The sequence below is a fragment of the Mchenga conophoros genome, linkage group LG10 (genome assembly GCF_057382185.1).
Source record: "Mchenga conophoros isolate Kocher_MC1m ecotype Shallow Benthic linkage group LG10, M_conophoros_male_GT1.1, whole genome shotgun sequence".
NCBI classification, from domain to species: Eukaryota; Metazoa; Chordata; class Actinopteri; order Cichliformes; family Cichlidae; genus Mchenga; species Mchenga conophoros.
Window position 1 is genome coordinate 18,683,150 of NC_140535.1, and position 22,763 is coordinate 18,705,912.

A 22,763-nucleotide genomic window follows, 5' to 3' on the forward strand; every position below is an offset into this window, starting at 1 on the left:
CATCCCTCCTGGAAATGCACTTTACCAATAGTCAACATGTCACACTTCAGGATATTAACACAAAGCTAATTATTGGGATATTGTTAAGTAAAGGAGTCTTATTTCAGCCCAATTCAAATAAATCGTATTTAATTTAATTAAAAGCTTTTGTAAGATTATGTGACTGCAATATGAAAGTAAAGTAAACAAATGTTACTCTGACCTCAGGATAATTTGTTTTGCTCAGTGTTCCGTGAGACAAACGTTAAATACTAAAGATGTGGACACTGATTCGGTCACTCAGAATGAAATACAGCATTTTATCTAAATAACGAATACTATTAAATATATCCAGATATGTATGTAGTTCACTATTTCCTTTAAGAAAATAACAAACAAAGAAAATAAGATGCTATTCTGTTCCTGCTGTTCAAAATGAAGCACAACAGGTAGAGCCGACTGCTCTGACAGGTGTTTGGTCAGCTTATTTTCACGCACACTAGGGATGAGAAAGTCAGAACAGATAAATTAATTTGGGGACATTCAATACCTCAGATAATGGTACATAACTGACATGCACAAGTTTGGCCAATAAGTTCTGAAGCATTATATGTAATCACTCATCTGCCTGTTTTCCTGGGTGTTATGCTGCCTTACTGTTCCTTACATCACTAGCGATTTCACACGCTGTCAATCTCAGCAATCGTTATTTGTTGCTCTACATCGTTATTCTAGTCCAATCATCTTCTTGACTGCCTTCTTCGAGCCAATCAGCCTCTGCTTTGTGTGGTTTAAATCTGTGAAACCCACCTCCTCCCCTTCTCCACCTGACAGACATCTAAGTCAGAGCTTCATCCAAGCCTCAGTCTTCACCTTCACTACCTCCACCACCGGTATCTAGATTCCAGGGGGGTTTGTTCGGAATCCTATCACCGGTGGGATTCTTGCATGATGAATCATTGGAGTCTAATCACCAAATACATTACTCTCTATCTCTACGATGCTCAGTTATTCAAAGCGATCTCCCCTTATTGAATTGTTATTCATTTTAAATTATGTTCTCTCAGCCAGTGTTGAGTTTTAAGACAAAGCTGCATGTTCTTTGAACTTAGGTTAAGGTGTTAGATCTGTTCATTCGTCCATTGTCATTTTTCCTTCGTTTACATTTTTCCCCCTTGCTGATGAATCCCGACTCGCAGTATTTACATGGATGTACTGAAAGAAATCAAAATATGCAAGACAAACAGTATTTTTTATATAGACAAACAGTATTATATATATATGAATACAAAAACATTATGTTCACAGTTTAATAAAATGTGTCCTGTGTTTTTTCTTCCTCTGTTTGTGGCTACTGATGGGAATATGCAAGTCGATGTTCCTCAATACTACAAAAAGCAATTTTTTTTTTTTTTAATATATCCGAGCTAGAACAATACTGCATGTTGATCTTTAAAGAGAGTTTTTATGGATGGTTTTCTCATATTTTATTACTTTTCTCATTGTAATTTTTTATATCCCAATAATATAAGGAAAGTAGTTTTAAATGCTTCCTTTTTCTGTGACTCGTCCAGAAGCACCATTGGTGCATCTTCACAGGATTCTCCTTTGGGAATAACACAAATGTAGTTAAATTGTTCTCTGCATCTTAGTCGTCTCCTTTAAATTACTTTTTGATGAATCACAGTATGTTTCACCACTTTTTTTCTTTAAGTATATATAAATTTTCCAAATGTGCTATTTTAAGTTCTTTTGTGGTGCATGAAGAAAAAGCAATGTATGTATTTAACTCTACAATGTTATGAGGATGAGTGCGATTTTCCCCTAAAAAAATCTTACACCTCTTCCACTTGTGGAAAAAAGCACCTGACTCGGAGATAAACAGTCAGCTGTCATCTCTCTCAGATTCTAGACTACTCAGCCCCTCATCATACCTGAGAATGTCCGTTTTGTAATCAAAGAACATGGGAAATTTCTTTTTTGTCCTAGTATTGCAGCTCTGTCATTCCCGTGGAATTAGCATTGCAGTCCGCTTCATTATTTAGTGTGAAACATTTGTAATTATGCCAAACCAGAGGGTATTGTGTTCAAATTTAATTTAGGCCAGACTGGCTTGTCCCTATGCTATTACAGATCCATAGTCACTACAGAGTCCTGAATAAATCTGCCTCAACCCATGTGGGTTTATTGTGCCTGCTGTTGATAAAATCAGAAATTCTAATCCCCAGATTAACAAGTTCAAAATACCCAACTGTGTAGAAAATCAAGAAAGTGTAAAAAGAACATTGAACTAAAAAGTCACATGAAATTAATACGTAGTACTTTTGATTTTATTCACCCATTTGCTCATGTTGTTTTCTTCTTAAGCCTTAGTGGTTTCTAATTTTTCATGTTTTTAATTAAAGAATATGTTTCGTTATCTTCCATGATGTTAACAAAAAACAGTTTTTTTTTGTTTCTTTCAATTTAAATAATAAAGGAAGGAAGGTGGAGAAACACAACCCTTTGCCTTTCATGGTGAATACATCACATTCTGTGTGTTGTGGGTTATTCTTCCTTTGCAGGGTTTGAAAAACAATATGCTCCCTTTAGCATAAACTGAGGCTTTAGCAAGGAACTCCCCATAGGCAGTGAACATATGCAAGCACAACACACACACACTGCAGCCTAATAGGAAGTAATGCCTCTGTGCTGTTTGGAAGGGTTTTTGTTTTTAAAATACGAATTTAAAAAGTCTATTAATCTAATCTCACTGCAGACACACTTCCAGTCACTTGCACTCATACACGCGTAATTTTGTTTACGATCACTCATAAATTCTCAGGCTAGCATCTGTTTTACAAAGTGCGTATCTAAAGACCAGTCATGCTTCACACATGTAGAAACAGATGAAAAGGTCAGTAAAAATTCAGATAAAATTGAAGTCCTGCCTCTTTATTAGTTTTATCTCAAGTGGAATAATGTAGTCGCAGACAAGATGAGCTGGGCCCGGGGACAATTAAGAGCCTCTGTCAAAAAGATTTTGGTATAAAAACACAACCCACGAGCCCGAGTACAAACACATCATACACTTGACGGATTTAATGGGAACGTCAAAATACAACTCCAGGCTGAGGCAGCAAGATGTAGCTTTCTTATGCAACATGTTAAGTCTCTGAAAATTTCATATAGCCATGTGACATCATGACATCAAGCTGAAAGAGTGTCTGGGTTTATTTTTACTCATCAATCTGTTTGTGTGTGTTTGACTGTTGGTCGCTTCTCGGGTGGTATGCTATTTTTAAAGCTGTTTAATCATCCAGCTCTCCACAACCTTAGGCATGCATTACAATATCTCATCTACATACTCTTCTGGCTATAATTTAATTTCACCGCCTCAACCAATACCTGATATCATCAGCTTTGACATAGATAATAATGTGCATGAATGTGAGGACTGTGACATGCATGTTGATTCACATGTAAACAAGTAGACAAAAAATATTAATAGAAATATAGAAGCCAAAAAAAGCAGGTAAATGCCATGATTTATGCCTTTTTCTTTCTCTCAAAAACAAAGACACATGCATCACACTCATACACATTCTCACACTCACACTCTAGCACAGAAACATTAGATAGAGTTATGCAGGGATAGCGCTATAAATTACAAAATGCAACTTCTGCTTATCTCAACATTGATTAAAAGGGAAAACTGACTCTGAATACCATCTAGAGCCCAAAATGGTTAGAAATGAATAAATCATAGCCCTTATCCCAAACAGCAGAAGGAGAAAATGAGCAATATCCTAGAAAGCTTTAATTTTTTATCCCAGCGTAAATATGAAAGGTTGTTTAGTGAATCCTAAGCAGATGCTTACCTGATTAGAATTTGATGCACAGCAAAAAAGGTTGAGTTATGGAGAATTCAGTGAGGAGAGCGCATAGAAGACATTGCCTTTAATTCCACCATGAAGAGTAATCTAAAATATTGTGGAGCATAAACTAAAAAAATAAACAGTGTAATTTGGCATATATTGAAGAAAAGCCCATATGATAAAAAAAAGAGAAAAGATGAGAAGCAATAAGAAGGTTCCTGTTGCATGTGTATCATTCATTTCAAGGTTCTTCTTGTTTTGTATGTGTTTAAATTGATTAATAATACATGCTCAGGTACTTTGTCACACTGATCTTGTAATTGCATCACAATATCTTGTAATAGGGTGCATGAAGTAGGCTAGTTAAAATAGGTAATCAGCTGAGAATATAGATTGCTTTATTTTTATCTCAGTCATTTGCAGGATGAATTGGACAAATGGTTCTTTCTGTTTCTGTAAATGGTGGGATGAATCGACCTATTTAAAATGTAGGTTATATTCAATGCTCTAATTAATGAATTTAAGAAAAAAAAAAAAGTAAATGGATGCATCCACCCCGGCCCTGGCTGAATACATTTTGCCCCAAACCTCTTGAAAAAGCAGATCATTACCTGCTCAAATCTCAAGCGACTGAACAAGCAAGCCCACCACACTTCTACATGGCTTTTCCTTGATTACTACTGTGTAAAAGTAATCTTTTGAACTTCTCCTGTCTCGTGTCTTTACAACATAGTTAACAAACAGAAGTGATGAAGTGGAGAAAACTATTTTGAGCATAATCTGCCCGTTAGTGGGAAAAAGACAAAAAAAACATATTTAAAAAATAAAAATCAATAAAAGTTCAAACAAATTAGACAGTAAAATTTACCAATATCATAAAGGCTTATCCCTTGGCTCCCATTTGTGATGGGTCTGTTGTGACACGCATTTTCAAATATATATAATTGAAGATTAATTAATATAAGGAAACACTGCAATTATGCATTAAAATCTAAAATAAAAAGGCACATTGATTAAGTTGCACTTAGTCCATTCACTCTGCAGTGTGCACGTAGGATCAGTGGACTGGCATTTCTTATACAAGTGATCTTTCATTTTCTTCATTTAGAAAGAAAACTGCTCTCATCTGAATTAGTGTCTTCTCACTGACATACCTTTCCTCAGCCAAACGGAGCTGAAACTCCAAGTATTCCAATATCTCTTGGCAGGTTGTTTCAAGGCCTCAAGCATAGTACTAACAGTTTACTTCTTGGTGGAACGAGACAGATGCAGGTGATATGACATATACCTTTTGTTTTATTTATTTGTTTGCTTTTTTCTGCCATTTCAAAGACATATCCTGAAGCCAAATCAAATAGAGAGTTGACACCATGACTACAGGCTTGCTGTCCTTCCACATGATGTCCATGTTCCAATGAAATTTCCAGTTTGTTGTTTTTGATGATCACCTTTCTTATTTTCTTGGGACCTTGTCAGAAAGGACATGGCACTCTTCGGATTGTTGGTGTTGCAGCCACGCCTCTTTTTAGAAGAGCCTCTACAAGATTCTCATCGTATATCTTCTCTTTGCTTTCACCCCCAACTAGTAATGCCAGATGGTTGCCATTTCCTGAATCTGTTTCTCCCAGGGATCTCTGCTCATTCAAAGGGAGCTCCTACTTGACATGGTCACCAAGTTCTTACTTATATGGTTCCACCAGATCTTTTGGATTCTCTTTCTAATACTATTCTGAATTTAATCTAAATGAATGGAATTTGTGACTGTTGAGCTGTCCAAGGTATGCCTCTCATCCAAAACCAGTATTACACCAGTATTGTCCTGAGAGCCATGTTAGGCAACTGGAGTACTGCATTTGCTCCTGTTGCTATTTTGCTTCTGCTCAGTTGGTAGAAGTGGTTGTCTACCAATCTGAAGTTCGCATTGATCTCTGGCTCCTACAACTCATGTGTCAAGTATCTTTGGGTAAGATACTGAACCTCGAGTTGCCCCTGATGCAGATAAACATTAGATAAAAGTGCTGTATGAATGTGAGCAACTGGGTGTACATGACTTTTAGTAGAACGTGTTTTGACTGCTCAAAACTGAGTAGAAGGGTGCTGTATAAGTAACTGTTGATTTATCATTTTGGCCCAAGTCTAACATAACTTGGAGCTGGACACCAGAAAACCTTTAATCTCGGAGACTGTCCTGTGAATCTATAATAGAAACAAACTATAGGTAAAACACATTTAATAATTAAAAAAAAAAAACATGTTATAAAAACGCCAACAGGAAAGCTCACCTATGAATCTTTTCACACTTGGTTTCACACATCCATCCTCCTAATGAATATACTAACATTTTTTATGCAATTGCTTCACGAGATGCAATTATTTCCTGGAAAATATGTAACTGTTACGCACCCTCTCTTGCGTTTGCATTGTCTTTTCTTCTTTCTTCTTTTCTGTTCCACTTTTGTCTCTCTTGCTCATCAGGAAATTCCTTTCTCTTCCTCAGGTGTGCTGGTTTGAGTAATTGACGATTACCCAGCTCTTGTTTAAAGGAGCCTCAGAAGAGGCTTTCTCTCTTTCTCTCCCAAACCAAAACAGTTCTCCATAACTTCATATTGCTGCTTCTTGGGGGAATTTATTTTCTTTCCGTTTTTAGGGATGTTCTAGACTCCTTTAACCTTTTTCTTCCATTTTTTCCAGGCCTCTGGTGTCGTGAACCGAGGTTTGTACGTATTTACACATCTGGACCGTAATTTAACATTCTCTTTAAAACAAAGAAAAAACAAAAAGGCAATATGAAACTCCAAGTTTTTTTCTATTTGTAATTAAAAAAAATATGATCAATCAATCAATTAATCAACCAACTAGTCTTGGGCAAGCTTTTAAAAAACTGTATCAAGGAATGCGCAGCTCACTGTTGGCTCCAGTATCAACATGAAATGAAATGGGACAGCCCATAGTTTGGGTTGCGCGCAGAAAACAGCATACTCACTCTCTAGGTGCCCCACAGTGCACTGCCCAGACATGAACTACATTCAGCCACTCCCTTATTCACCAAATATTGTTCTCTATGTCTCTGCCCACACTTGAATGCTGGATCTTTTGCTTGACAATCAAACATGTGCACTACAGTAAACTATGCAGACTCTCCCTCTCAAAGAAAAAATCATTTCAAACAAAGTAGTTTACCTTAGAAAATGGAAAATAACCTGATAGCTGATTGTTGGCATTCTCTGTATTATTGTAGGGTCTTTGCCTTACAATATAAGCACCTTGGGGGAACCTTTGTTGTGATTTGGCCGTATATAAATGAAACTGAAGTGAATTGAATGTTTTTCACTTCTTGAGTTCTCTTGCAGGTTATCAAAAAGATTCAGTCTAGAGATCTCTGTGGGACCATCTTTATGCTCACAGTTCCACCCTTAGTGTGGGTAGTTGTGGGTGAACTGTGGGGCTATGTGGTCAGAAAAAGCCACACTTTCCCCATGCAGGTCACAAGTAGGTTTGCCAACAAAACAACAGCACTTTTGCCCTTTGAGATCCCTGTATGGATCCCCGTAAGTACACTCTAGACTGCCCACAGAAAGCCATAATAGAGGTTCCTTGGGGTAAAACTATTGTGAGTCTTCATGTGCTAACCCACAGGAGGGCCAGTGAGGATCCAAAAGGGCCCTTGTGGGATAGATTCACCCACAGCTACTGTGGACCTGCACGTGGGCATTTTTGGGACAGTTTGGATTTTCAAATTGTTCACATTCTGAATGTTCTTGATCTTCTCAATAATGGACTGTAAATTAGCTTTCATAGTGAGTGAACTTGGAATCACATTGCATTAGTCTTATAGTCTAGGCCTTCTTTATGGGCCTCACAATGTCTGACCTTAAGTGAATACACATTTGACTGAATGATATACAGGTGGCTTGTCCTAGTTTTATAGTCCAACAGGTCATTTGAAAAAAAAAAGGACGGTCAGTGGTTCTACAAATAAATACAGCTCAACAACATTGACCCTTTAATGATGCTGGAGTACCTGAGGCACAGTTGTGAAAACTGGTGATAAGAAATGACACATACAAGCTATTTCTGGGTAAAATATCGTTTCTTTGTGCACACGTCTTTCACGAGACAACAAACAGCTAAAAATTTAGTCAAGTATAATCTTGTAACATGCAAGACTAAAGTCATAAATGTGCATATTTTATGGATTTGGTAACAAAACTCAACACCCAGTGAAACTAAACAGGGACTAAAAGCCAAGAAACTTTTGGACATAAACAAAGCTTCTACACATGTGACAAATTGTAGTCTTCTCTTTCAAACTGCAGCGTTTTCTTCCTGTGTCCAGTATTATCATGACCAGTACATCACTGCACAGATCCCAAAGAACATTCTATACATATCTCATAGATATCTGCAACATTTAAGAACCTGGGAATGAAAATGTGTTACCTTCCCTTTATTTTGTATTTTTCCCTTTATTTCTAAGGTCAGTTCCTGAGCACAGAAGGGTAACAATTCCCTCCCAATATGATCGAGCACAATCTGTCTTTTCCTGCTCTCTGTTCTAGAGTTCCTTGAGGTTTTGCAATCCATCCTCTGTATGAACCCATCTATTTTCCCATCTGGTCAGAACTTTACCTCCTATGCTCTCCAGCAGGAATGTAATACCCTTTTTGGCTGAGCTGCAATTCTCCATTGTGCTCTTGTCGTTCACGTGTTCCTTTTTTTCTCTTCTTTTGAAAGGCATAGGTTTGTGTCATGGTAAAGAGCATCGGTAGATCAGTTTTACTATCAAAATGAGATCATGAAATTACAGTCTTTTCGGAAAAAGTACTACCTAGTGGTAAGCGCTTAAATTAAAATGTTAGGTTGTCCAAAACCAAACGGGAACAATGAATGTTTTCACATTTGGAGCACAGACATTTGATACAGAACTGAATGCTATTTCCAGTAGAATCTATCCACTCATGTAGATGTACTTTCTAAAAAGGAAGTGAGACATTTCAGGAATAATTTATTAGATAATACTTTTAATCCAGGACCATGTAGTAGATAATAATAATCATAATTACTTTATCACCTAAAAAGTCAATTGAGAGATAGCGCATTTGTAAAACATTAGATGCAATTATCAAAATTATTTTTCTTTACGAGTTTTTGAATAATTCTAATCCAACACTCACTAAAACAAAGCAGTAACTACTTAGTGTTTCTGTGTCCTCGATGTAGTTTCTTGCTACTTTAGTATCACTTCACTATTAGCTATTGTTTCTGTGTCTTCCACGCACTGGCTAATTGTGTTTTTACAGCACATTGATTAATACAACACTTAGTGCAGTTTTGTGTCAAAATGACTGTGACGAGAAAACTCAAGTGTGGATTTTAAATTGGTTACAATAAAAAAAATAATGGTATAAAACCATTTTCCACAATCTGAAGCCTGCCTGAGAAAAGGGCTATTTAAATCACAGCTTCCTTCAGACCGCATGCTGATAAGCTATTAACACATGAACTGTTTCAGTCTTCTTTTAAAAATCCACAGAGCAGAGTTTACATGATTTATAGCATTCATTTAGTTCACTGGGCTTCTTAAAATGTTACATTGCTGTGTTTTTCTATTTTGTATGCACTGATTGTTTGGTTTAGTTAATGCTTTTATTTTTTAAAGTTGTTTTCAATAAAAAGTTTTAATGTTTAAATTCCAATTCTTCATCATCAACCAGTAATCTACACCTGTTTGGATTCTGATCATAAATCTACCCCTGAACCCCAGTACACCCAGATTCCAGTTCATTTGGCAGGTGTGATCATTGCATGCTGTGCCTGGGTGTTGTTGAGCATACTGTGGAGCTTGAAGAGGTGGGCCTGGGTGCAGTTCAGTTGCTCTCAGGCATGGTATACGTGTAGTGTGATTGCTAATCACATCCCAGCTCAGAGATCCAATGCTTCCTATAGCTACACACAGAGAGAAAAAGAGGGTTGAAACACTGGCTCAGATGTTAAGAGAATTGTGAGCGCAAGCCAGTGGGGAAGTGTGGAGCAGGGACAATTGTCCTCGGGCATGGCACAAGTCAACTCTAGGCACAGTTGACTTGTGCCATGTGAGTACACCCTTAGGCCCCATTCTAATCTGGCCCCTATAACCTCTCCCTACCAACTTTCACTCAATTTGCACATTAGTGTGAAGTATCTGCTACAAGTACCAAATCAAGTAGCCATCCAAAACTGTTTTATATTCGATATGGAGTAAACTCCACTTACAAAAATGAGTTCCATGGGATTTCAGACATTCAGATATTGCAGATGTTTCTGTAATAGAATTTAATCCTCCTATGGATATCTTGATGCATGCTCAATCTTCCAGGTAGGTAAATCCCCATAAGTTGATTCTGTTCATCTGGATGTAGCATTTTCAGTGGGAGAAATGTTTCGTCACTCATCCAGAAGTGACTTGGATGAGTGACGAAACGTTTCTCCCACTGAAAACGCTATGTCCAGATGAACAGAATCACCTTTTGGGGACCTCCAATCAATATTTTCTATATATTTGGTAATGGTTTTGGTATTTGGTATGTTTTTTGAAAAAAAAGAAGAAGCTATAATTTGTTTGTTTTTGTTTCTGTTTTTATAGATATCAGCGTTAAAGAAGACCATGAATAGAAACGACACAAGTGTAGACATTTCAGAAATATTCACGATGCCTGAATGAAAGTGAAACTGAATTGGTACATTTTCCAGTAAGTGATCTTAAAAACACCAATGTGAAAGTGGTGAACATTTTGATTACAAGTTCCTATTTCCATTACAAAAAAGATAACCTTTAACTTTTGGAAATTCTTCAGCAGCCACAAGAGAGAATTCATACTAAGGCCATCCTTACAATGTCAACTCGTGGCAACAAAGGCACTAATCTCCGGGAGGCGCTACTTAAAATGCTACACAGATAGAATCCAATGCGTAAGTCCAAGTAACTGCCCTTTACCACTTTGGAAAGACAGGCTAGCACAGTAACACCAAAGAAATAACAGCTGGGACAAGAATGGTAGCACTCAACAGCAAACTGGTCAGCCCAAGAGGACAGAACAACAGAAGGCAACACTTCTTGTGGTAATGAACAAAAAGCACAGCATAGTGACTATCAGCAGAAAACAGCAAAGTCAGGTCACAGATGAGAAGGTCCAGAGGGTGACAGAGAAAGCAGGAAGAGTTCAGAACTCTGCAGAGCTCAAATTTGCTGTATACTTAAGTGTGAAAGCATAGTTATTTCCTGGTGCAGGTGACTGCTGGCCTTCTCCCACCTCTTACAGGGTAGTTACTTCACCAATGGGAATCCACAAAAAAGAGATGAAGTAGAACAGGCTAGTGTTCTGTCTAATTTTTTTTAAGTTCTGAGAAACATTTACACTCTGTGACTCTTTGGTTGCCACTTTTGTAGCTCTCCAGTAAATCGAAAGAACTCCTTCTCTTAAATGCTAGTTTTTAGCGACCCCTCCCACCCCAACCCTAACCTGGGCCTTGTAGCTTCTGGCACGTTACCCTGAATCACAAAACAGAAGTCTGGGAGACAATAACACAGTCAGTGTCTGGACCTTTTTATTCATCTAGCTGTGTATGCGTGATTGTATATGTATGTGCGATCATACATGCATTTTTGTATAAAAGTGTGTCTCATTGTATATATATATATATATATATATATATATATATATATATATATATATATCTGAAGGCTTAACAGAGGACTGACCACCTGTTGCTTGACTGGCGTGTTTGCTGCACAGCAGGTGATGCGGGCACATCTCCAGGGCAATCATTACACAACTTTTCTTTTATGATTTCTAAGTTCACTGGTTACCTTCAGTTGCCTTACTTCTTTGATGGTTGAAGACAATATCTTTCAGTATCAGACACCCTTCCACAGTGATGTCATTTCATGAGCCTATGTGCTTTGGCCCATGATCTCATGGCGACAAATTTTTTGTAATGTTCTAAAGAGTAATGGTTTTCTCAAAGAGGGCAAAAAGTTATAATTGAGGCGTAAATCTTGCATGATTTCAGCAAGATGGACTATTTTAAATGTTTACATGAAACTAAATGATTTTTTGTCTATGTATCTTTCTGCTAGGGGCAAACAGAGTGCAAAGAATATTAATGTAAAGGCTAAGACAAAGGCATCTGCCTTACTGGCTGTGCAGGTAGATGTTTGTCTGCTTTTTTTTGTCTTTGAATATATACATACCACGAACCTTATAGGAACGAGAGCTTATAGCTCCGAAGGCCCTGCCCCTCCAATTAAGCTTGTTAAAGTCAGAATTCTTTTTACTTCTCTCCACAGGGACCTGGAAGAGAAGGGTTCTCCAGCTTCTCACTCTACCCAGAGTAATAATTACCTGAGATAATTACTTTCCCCTCACAAGCAATTAATGCCAATTCCAGGGGCTATGGTTTGGGACTCAGGCAGGGACTGGGGTTATGCACAGACTTAGAAATTAACAACAGGAAGCTTTTATTTTTCTACTGTCTGTATTAAACACTTTGAAATAGAAACCATTATATACACGAGCAAGCCATGTGGCGGTGTTCTCTAGAATAGGAAAAAGGAAGCGAGGAGAGATAAACCTGCACAGAATGAAGGTAACTGCAACAGATTTACATATGATACACTTTTCTTTTTACCCTGTTCATATACTGATTGGTTCATTTAACTAGACATGTGTAACAGAAGGTAAAGGGAATAATTAGAAAGCAACATGGTTCTCTGTATATTAATGATGTCAAAGGTTCAGCTCAGTGATGACCACAATGCAGCATGCAAAGGTGGGTTGTAAAGACAACAACAACAATAACAAAAAAAGAACAAACCTGACAAGCAAGAAAAACAAACACCAAAGCAAAAAACTAGCATTACTCACTACAGGTACAAGAGTTCAAAAACCAGGCATGCAAACAAAGCACAGAGAACAGGCTGCGGCACAATTCAAAGTACAAGCAAAGGTTCAAAAATCCTGGCTTTCTGAAAAACAAAACAGAATGCTGGAAAGCCACAGCATGAAGCACTCTGTCACACTGGCAAAAGAGAGGTGGAAGGCTGGAAGTTTAAATCCTTAGTGTGACTGATTAGAAGAGTAAAAACAGCTGAGCTGAGGGGCTTGGGAGAGCTAAGCTGCCCTAGTTAAATATTGCAAAGTGTTTGTTTAAATATAAAGGTTAATGCATTAACTGGTACAAAAGTACTGTATCTACAATGATCCCATCTGCACTGCAAAAGTAAATTAATTAATTAATTAGTTAAAAAAAAAACAGGACTCCAGTTATTTGAAAAATATATATCATGGCAACACAGACTTGTCAAAAACTTAATTTCCTGGAATCGGGCGGTTCTTGGGCACCTGGAGCCCTCGTACTGGGGTGGCCAACCTCTAGAGTGGTCGATGCCTGAATGGGACTCCCACCCCTTGGCCATGGGTGCACCATAGGGTCTACCTCCTCCTCCTGCTGGGATGGGATATGTGGCCTTAGGTCTTCGGTACTCTTGGGGGTGCGAATAGCCTGGTTTGCCAGATCCATCTCTCTCTGCCTCTGGCTTCTGGGGTGTGTTATTGCAGCTTCCCATCCTCATTTTCAAGTGTGTTTTGTGACAAAGACAAACACACATGCACACACACAGACTCACAAACACCACAAGAAGATTGTTGATTTATGTACAGGTGCACTTTAAAATGTTTGTGTTCCAGGTGTTGTATGTTTATTTTTGTTACAGTTACGGCAGTTGGCAAAACATTGTATTTCTGTTTGTACTCTTTGTACCCCCCCCTTTTATATTTCTGCCTGTCCCGCCTTAAACATTGTCATACTGTACATCACATATATGTAATAACTGAAATGACACGAATAGAAATGAAGAAATAAACAGATAAATCCTGAACAAGAACCTTTACAGAATTTATAGAGCTGATCTTGGAAAAGCAAAATGTGTTTGGCGCGACAGTGCACTCAGATCATATCTGTGATTGCAAAGGCTGCCAAACAAAAAAAAAATTAAGTTAAGTTACTGGATTTGGCACTTGAGGCTGGCGAATCCAGGAACTTAAGGCAGAACATGGCACTTGAGGCAAAACATTATGAAACCTAAACACTTTTTAGATGCATCAATTTAACAGCCTCCCTGTAGTCCCTTATATATTTATTTATCAATCACATCTAGCAAACTTTGGCTTATGTAATAGGAGCCAAAATTCATTATTCATTAATGAATAAGCCCATTTTAGGAAAAGTCCTTTTTATTTTAACAAAGTTAAATATAAAAATAAAAAAGCCAAGGCGATAAAAATGACCCACTAGGCCAGGGGTCGGCAACCTGCGGCTCCGGAGCCGCATGCGGCTCTTTAGTCCTTATAGTGCGGCTCCGCGTGGTTTGGGAAAAGTATTTAGCTGAAGTGTAATTTTATTTATGTTAGTTCTTTTTTAACTTGTAGTTCGAAATTGGAAGATTATTGTGATATTGGAATATAAAAATAAAATTATATTCTATTATTTTTTCATCGCTCAAAATAAGCGTCACACTTGCGGAAGCCGGTGTACCCGCCAAAACGCCATGCATTTATCGAGACTTTCAACCCCAGGTGGGCCAATTATGGATCTTCGGATCGACATTATGTCAGCAACTATTCTCCAATGTGAACTATGTTAAAAACAAACACCGCTCACGCTCACAGATGACAGCCCACAGTCCCGCGCAAAGATGAAAGTGACCTCGCACAGCCCCGATCCCCAGACGCCGCGTGCAGAGGCCCAGGAGCAGAAGTCCCATTGTACCATATCACGGCAGACCCAACGATGTCCGCATGAACACGCTTTTCAGCATGTCTTTATTGACCACCTTTCACACACGGTTGCTGACGCATACAGCCGGCTCCAGCCTTGCAGCCCACAGCCCGACACACACCAACACAACAGCACAGACAGCACGGACGTAAACTCGGCGAGGCGTGATTGCGGGTCCCGCTCAGGTGCGTCCGCCTCCCCTGCAGTGGCGCCGCAGACCACGCCCTGCCACACACATTAACCAGGTAAAATACATATTTAGGCAGAATTTTGCAAATATCTATTTTTCATCTTTTAGCAGCATAGTGCTTTTTTTCCAATTATTTTTTAAAAGTCAGGTCAAGGCTCCAAAATCCCAAAGGCAATATAAGGGTGGCGGCTCACAACAGTTTTTGTTTGCTACATGGATCATTTTAGTTCAGCTGGGTGTCTTTCCTTTTGTTATATTTCTTTAAGAGTTCAAAATGTGTTAATTACATAAATAAAATGTACTTTTCTCTGTAGCACTTCATGGATTTAAGCAACACACCTTAGTTGTTCACACAAAGCATAAAGGTAAAAAACAATATATACAGTGTTATCTTCATTTTAGATGTCAAAAAGTATTTGTGGCTCCCAGTGTTTTCGTTTGCGTGGAAACCGGGTCCAAATGGCTCTTTGGGTGTTAAAGGTTGCTGACCCTTGCACCAGGCTGTTCTAGGGTTGCTAATCAAGTTTGCTAGCATTAGCTGCTAACTTCGTACTCTGTGATTATAGACAGTTTTTTCTCCAGAAAACCAACTAGCAGTGGCCAAAATACTAATGGTGAGGTTCCAGTATGACAACCCAATTTATCCTTTAGTCTATGATTTATATGCACATTGCTGTTGATTGGATAAATTCAAAATACACACATTTTGGGAGCAGCACTTGATCAGGATCAAAACTACTAATGCTTGGATCTGATCCTGCTGAGAGAGAGAGTGAGTCTGTGTCTGTGTTTGCATATGTGTGCATGGGTGAATAAGCAAAGCAGGATCAAAACATACACGTATGCCTTTGTCTAATCCTGCTGTGGCTGACTGTTTGTGTTTTTGCATATGTATACAGCGCTGATAGCCATCACATGCAGCTGCTGCCCTGGGGTGAGTATAGTTATACACTTCCATTCCATTCTTTAATTATTCAGTATGCAAAAAGTGAAAGCAAAAAATAGCACTGCAAAATAAATTTCTACAGTTTTTTTTCTTTTGGTCTTTGTATCATTATGTTTAGGCAAGGCAAGGCAAGTTTATTTATATAGCACAATTTAACAACAAGGTGATTCAAAGTGCTTTACAGAGACATTAAAAACCAAAACAAATAAAAGCATGATTTAAAATTGATTAAAAAAACAAACAAAAAAACAGTAGATAAAATCAGTAGTTAAATGTAAGTTTTGAAATTTAAGCTTAAAAGTATGGATTTGGTGTTTTATTCAAATGCAGCTGAGAATAGGTGAGTCGTCAACCTGGATTTAAATAAACTGAGTGTTTCAGCTGATCTGAGGCTTTCTGGGAGTTTATTCCAGATATATGGAGCATAAAAGCTGAATGCAGCTTCTCCGTGTCTGGTTCTGACTCTGGGAACCAATAAAAAAACGGATCCAGATGACCTGAGGGATCTAGAAGGTTCATACTGGGTGAGGAGGTCACTGATGTATTTTGATCCTAAACCATTCAGAGCTTTATAGACCAGCATCAGGACTTTAAAGTCTATCCTCTGACGGACAGGCAGCCAGTGTAAAGACCTCAGAGCTGGACTGATGTGGTCCACTTTTTTGGTCTTAGTGAGGACTCGAGCAGCAGAGTTCTGAATGAGCTGTAGTTGTCTGACTGATTTTTTTAGGTAGACCTGTAAAGATGCTGTTACATTAGTCAAGCCTACTAAAGATGAATGCATGGACTAGTTTTTCCAGGTCCTGTTGAGACATCAGAGCTTTTATTCTTGATATATTCTTGAGGTGATAGTAAGCTGACTTTGTTATTGTCTTAATGTGTTTTTCTAAGTTTAGGTCTGCATCCATCACTACACCCAAATTTCTCGCCTGGTTTGTGGTTTTTAGGTGTATAGATTGAAGTTCTCTGGTGACCTGTAATCGTTTTTCTTTGGCGCCAAAGACTATTACTTCAGTTTTGTTTTTGTTTAGCTGAAGAAAATTGTTGCACAACCAGTCATTAATTTCCTCAATGCATTTACCAAGAGCCTGTACAGGGCCTCGGTCTCCTGGTGACATTGTGATATATGTTTGTGTGTCATCTGCATAGCTGTGATAGTTTATTTTGTTGTTCTTTATAATCTGTGCCAGTGGGAGCATGTAGATGTTAAACAGAAGGGGTCCCAAGATGGAACCTTGGGGAACTCCACATGTGATACTTGTCTGCTCAGATGTGAAGTTACCTATTGATACAAAGTATTTCCTGTTTTCTAAGTATGTTTTGAACCAGTTTAGTACAGTTCCTGAAAGACCTGCCCAGTTCTCCAGCTGTTTGAGTAATATGTTGTGGTCAACTGTATCAAATGCTGCACTGAGATCCAGTAAAACTAAGACTGACATTTTTCCACTGTCTATATTCAGACATATGTCATTAAACACTTTGGTCAGAGCGGTTTCAGTGCTGTGGTTCTGTCTAAAACCTGACTGGAAGGCATCAGAGCAGTTATTCTGTTTTAAGAAGTAACTGAGCTGTTGAGAAACTGCTTTTTCAATGATCTTACTTAAAAATGGGAGATTTGAGATCGGCCTGTAGTTGTTCATTTGTGTCTTGTCAAGATTGTCCTTTTTCAGTATAGGTTTAATAACAGCAGTTTTTAGTGGTTCTGGAAACACACCTGACATTAAAGAAAAGCTGACGATCTGTAACAGGTCTGACTCCAAAGTCTTTGAGACCTTTTTGAAAAAACTTGTTGGCAGGACATCTAAACAGCAAGAGGAGTTCAGTTGACCTAAGATGTCCTCCAGGTCTTTGCTGTTAATAGGGTGAAACTGTTTGATGGTGTTTAAACAGTTTTTCAGTGGACACGGTATATATCCTGAATATGCTGTTGATGTACCAATTGCTTGTCTAATCTTTTGGATTTTTTCTGTGAAGAAAGTCATTGCAGGCCATGGTCGAATGAGGTTCAGCTGCTACTGACACAGGAGTGTTTGTTAGCCTGTCAACTGTAGAAAATAAGACCCGAGCATTATGACTGTTTTTGGTGATGATGTCAGAGACGTAGGACCTCCTTGCAATCTTCAGTTGTAAATTATAATTGTGAAGTTTCTCTTTATAGATGTCATAATGAACCTGGAGGTTTGTTTTTCTCCATCTGCGCTCAGCTTTCCTACACTCTCTTCTTTCATTTTTCACCAGTGTGGAGTTTCTCCAGGGAGACTTTTTCCTTCCAGAGATAACCTTCACCTTAATGGGAGCAATTGTGTCCATTACATTTAACATTTTAGCATTGAAGCTATTGACGAGCTCATTGACTGAACCTCTGGACAGGTCAGGTGTTAATGGGAAGACCTGGTTAAAGATCTCACTACTGTGTTCAGTTATACACCGTTTTGTGATCACTGCTGTTGATATATTTGTGTGGGCTGAAATTTTACTTTCAAAGAAAACACAGTAATGGTCAGACACGCCCACATCAGACACAGTAACCTTCGAAATGCTCAGGCCCTTGGAGATCAGTAGGTCAAGAGTGTGTCCTCTATTATGTGTGGCCTCTGTTACATGCTGAGTCAGCCCAAAGTTGCCCAGAGTGTTACTCAGGTCTTTAGTCCCTTTGTCCTGAGGGTTGTCCGCATGGATGTTAAAATCCCCAGCAATAATTACACAGTCAAAATCAACACAGATCACAGACAGCAGTTCACTGAGATCATTAAAAAAGTCTGTGCAGTATTTGGGAGACCTGTAAACATTAAGAAACACAACTTTGGATGGGGCCTTCAGCTGTAAAGCCACATATTCAAAAGACTGAAAACTTCCAGGAGACAGCTGCTTACATTGAAATGATTCAATTAAATAAGACACCGACCCCTCCTCCTCTCCCGCTCACCCTGGCCTCACTGATAAAACTGTAGTCTACTTAATATATTAAAAAAATAGTTGGTCATTAATTGTTTAACATTGAAGAAACATTGCTTGGCTTGATCAGTCTGTGCCACAGACACTGGTTTTATTTACATTGGAACCTTACATTAACTGCTACAATAGCCTCAATCACAGTGGCTTGTTTCTATAACAATACCTTTATAACCTGTTCTTGGCCACAAAACACACAGAAGATGCACATTGTGCATTCACTGAAACAATAATCAAAACACTAAAAAAAAAAGACTTGAATGTAAAGTCCCATACTCAGTATGCAGACAACAGTTTAGATCACACAATATGAGTAAGTAAACTTATTAAAAGTAGATTACATTAAGTCAGATGCACTAATCCAAATGAGGTAAGGAAGTTATTTCCATTTAAACTGCAAGGTTAGCCAATAAGTGCTATATTTACATAGTATATAATTTTACATTGCGTTGTTACCTGTGAATTATGAGCAATACTGTGCTTTCATGTGCACATTTCATAATGTACTCTGGTATATGTTTATTCCCAGTATAATCAGAAAAAACTCACTAATATAAAAACACAAATTAAAAAATGAGGTTGGATCAACTATCACATCTAGCAGGTGTACACAATAATCTGACATGCTTGTGTACAATTTATGAAATGCACAGATCATTTACTTATAGGCATGATTAAAAGACATGCATTACCACATGATAGCTAAAAACAGGAAAACATTTGCACAAATGGCAAAAGATACAGCTTGAAATGGATATATAAGATTGTGAGAGCTTAAACGTATTCTTCCATCTTCACAGTGACTCAGGAAAAGTACCACTAGGAGGCCAGGATGTATAAAGGGAGAATCACTGTATTCATGTATGACAGCAAACTAAAGACAGAGGGAGCAGCAGAGAAAGGCAGCATCAGAGAAGGAGATGACATTTAAAATGTATAGTTGTTGTTGTTTATATCCCATTACCATGGAAAGCAAGGCATTGTTACATCAGTAGTGACTAAGAAGAAGTGTCTGTCACGGCGAGTGAGAGGAGCCGTGTGGAGGAAATGAAGGGGGATCCAAACGCAGGCAGTAGTGGAGAGGTGAAGGTGGTTTATTGAACACAAAATGAGGACAAACAGCAAATGGAGCTCGAACTAAACTATACAGGGAAACAGCTAAACTATAGCGCAGAAACCAGAACATGAACATGAAGCAGGGCGAGCAGAAGCAGACGATGGTTAACAGCAGGGTGAACACACGAGCGAGACACGGTGGTTACACAGACGGACCAGCAACTACAATCACGGAGGACACGACTTAAATACACACAGAGAAACACGGGAATTACACACAGGTGGTGGACACAGCTGGGAATAATCCGTAAGACGAGACAGAGGTAAAACTGAACACTCACATAAGACGCAGACCTTCACAATAAAACATCACACGCAGGCTCGACATAGAGAGACAGACAGGAAATGACATATGAAACTAAGCCCACATCTTAAACCCAGACAAACAGAAACATGGAACTCTCATAATAGACATCATATTCATCACCATAACACGACAAGAGAACAAGAACACAATCCCTGATGCAAACTTAAATCAAAACACAATAAACTCTAAATACTGGGTCCAACGGACCCAGAACCGTGACAGTGTCACCTTTAGAGTGACCAAGAAACAATACCTGCAATGGCTCATTGTGTCCATAATAAGCACAATGAGCCCATCTTTTCTGAATGTTTTTGGCTGTCAGGAACAGATAATGTGCTTGTTAAATATTCATCTAATTACTATAGCTGAAGAGCCTTTCTAATGCTGTGAGGTGACATTTAAAATGCCATTCAATAAATCCTCAAGTCAAGCCTATTCCTTCTTAGTTCAGTGGGTAAAATGTGTAGTTGGAAAAGATCAGATTTTTCAGAAAAAAAGAAAAACAAAAGAAAATAAGGAGCGCATCAGTTTGTTCCAATGCCTCTGATGACCACAAAATAGAATATACAAGCTACTGGAATTGGAATGAAAATACTGCCACAGGAGTAAAGTCACTGTTTAGAGCTTTTTTAGGATAGGTGTAATGAAAGCAGTTATGAACCCTAGGTGGAGAAGGAGAGAGGGCAAAAAAGAAGGTTTAGGGGGTAAAAGATGAGAACGCTGATGAAAAGAGAGAAGGAACAGACAAAATGATAAACAGGCAAAAGAAGGGAGACAAGAAGGGAAGGGCTCAGAAAAGTAGGATTAAAAGTTCATTAGAGATGTGGCCTCTTTAGGTTTGTGTGACATGGACCTCTTATGGCCGCAGGAAATGTGATTATTGTCTCTTGGTCAGCAAAAACAAATATAATGACACTATTGTAGCACAGGGTTGTTGTGGTGGTAATGTATGGTACCATAACATCCTAATTACCAAGTCATACTGATGTCCTTTTGTCACATTTCAAAATAATGAGTACCCTTTTCTACATCCAAGTTAGTGCTCCTGAATAGCATCTTGCCTGTGGATATACTTGTAAGTCCATGAAAGATGGTTGGAGGAGTGTTGGTGACATACGTCAGACAAATTATACCTAGAAAATAAGCATTCTTATGTATGCGAGGCTGCTTCTTTTAGACTTTTATGTTTTTTACTTTAAACTGCTTGTATGTTTTGGGAAAGATCATTAGAATGAAAATACATTCTTTCAGAGCTTTAATGAAATGATGGCAAGAAGGTAAACTTCTCCCATCCATAAGAAACTACTGCATCATTCTGTTCTTTAGCAGTGTGCCCATTTGAAAAGAAATGTGGTTATTGTATGTGGTGCAAAAAAACCCCTCAGAAATATGGTCTCTAACCAGGTATTTACTATGGATGGCATTACCCTGGCCTCCAGTAACACTATGAGGAAATTTGGAGTCATTTATAACTAGGATATGCCCTTCAGCATGCACATTAAACAGATATCACAAAAATGAGAAATGTCTAAGCGTGGATGCTAAAACATAGTTCAGGGGTTTATTACTTCTAGGCTGGACTTTTGTGTTCCTGATTATCAGGTTGTTCTCAAAGGTACTTGAAAGACCTTTAGTTGATCCAAAGCATCAGAGTAAATGATAAATGGATTGCTAATTAAATAACGCTTTCCTACTTTTAACTGAACACTCAAAGCCTTCTTATACAACCTCATTCACACCCATTCATGCAAGCACTTTTCCTATGCAACTGGTTTCTATTTAACACACTCCAATGGATGCACTGAAGGGCCACTTGGGGTTAGCATCTCGCCCAAGGATATTTGGCATGCTGACTGGAATCAAACCACCAACCTTCCAATTAGTAGGTGACCTGCTCTACCTCCTGAGCCACAGCCAACCCAGTACAGACAGGAAATAGAAAGAGAGATCATATCTTTTGCACATTAGCTTCTCTAATCCAGATTTTGCTTATGTGAATGGGTGAATGAGGCAAGTTGTGTAAAGCACTTTGAGTGCTCAGTTGACTTCCCATGCATTTATGTGCCAAAACGGCATTATTGGCATGCAGTATTGCTATCTGTTATCTCCCCTATAGTTTGTGTTCTATTTCTCTCTCTATCTGCCCCACCCACCTCAATTAGTGAAGTCAGATGACTGCCACTACCTGAGACTGATTCCGGTCAAAATATTTCCCTGTTAAAAATGAGTTCTTGCTTCCCAAAATCACATGTGCTTGTCCAAAGGAGATCGTCTGATTGTTTGGGCTTTCTTTTATTATTGGGGCGATCGTGGCTCAACAGTTGGCAGTTCGTCTTGTAATCGGAAGGTTGCCGGTTTGAGCCCCGGCTCCGACAGTCTCGGTCGTTGTGTCCTTGGGCAAGACACTTCACTTGTTGCTGCTGGTGGTGGTCAGAGGGCCCAGTGGCGCCAGTGTCCGGCAGACTCGCATCTGTCAGTGCGCCCCAGGGCAGCTGTGGCTACAATGTAGCTGCCATCACCAGTGTGTGAATGGGTGGATGACATTCAATTATTTGCTTTCAGATACAAGGGGAAATGTGGAACCTGTGATCCAGCTTCTCA